The sequence below is a fragment of the Phalaenopsis equestris genome, unplaced genomic scaffold (assembly GCF_001263595.1).
Source record: "Phalaenopsis equestris unplaced genomic scaffold, ASM126359v1 Scaffold000410, whole genome shotgun sequence".
NCBI lineage: Eukaryota > Viridiplantae > Streptophyta > Magnoliopsida > Asparagales > Orchidaceae > Phalaenopsis > Phalaenopsis equestris.
In genome coordinates, this window is record NW_018164851.1 from 8,676 (window position 1) to 9,080 (window position 405).

A 405-nucleotide genomic window follows, 5' to 3' on the forward strand; every position below is an offset into this window, starting at 1 on the left:
TATAATAATATATTACATATATTATTTATATAATAATATATTATATATATTTATGTCTAAGTTTGAAACGTAATTGCTCGTGTGATAATGTGGTTATGCGTTTTTTTTTTCATACATTTGATCCAGGTTCGAATCTAACTCTCAATATCATTTTTTCAGACATCTATTTTTTCAGTTTAATTTTAATAAGCCAATTTTGAGCCAAACACGAGTCGAACACGAACACAAATATTTAAATCGAACCGAACACGAACACATTGTTTACTAGCCAGCTTCGAACACGAGCCGAATTCGAAAACAAACAATTTCAAACGAGCCAAACACGAGCTAAGTCTGCATTCTCTCAAGCTAGGCTCGTTTACAACCCTACATACATACATACATACATATATATATATATATATA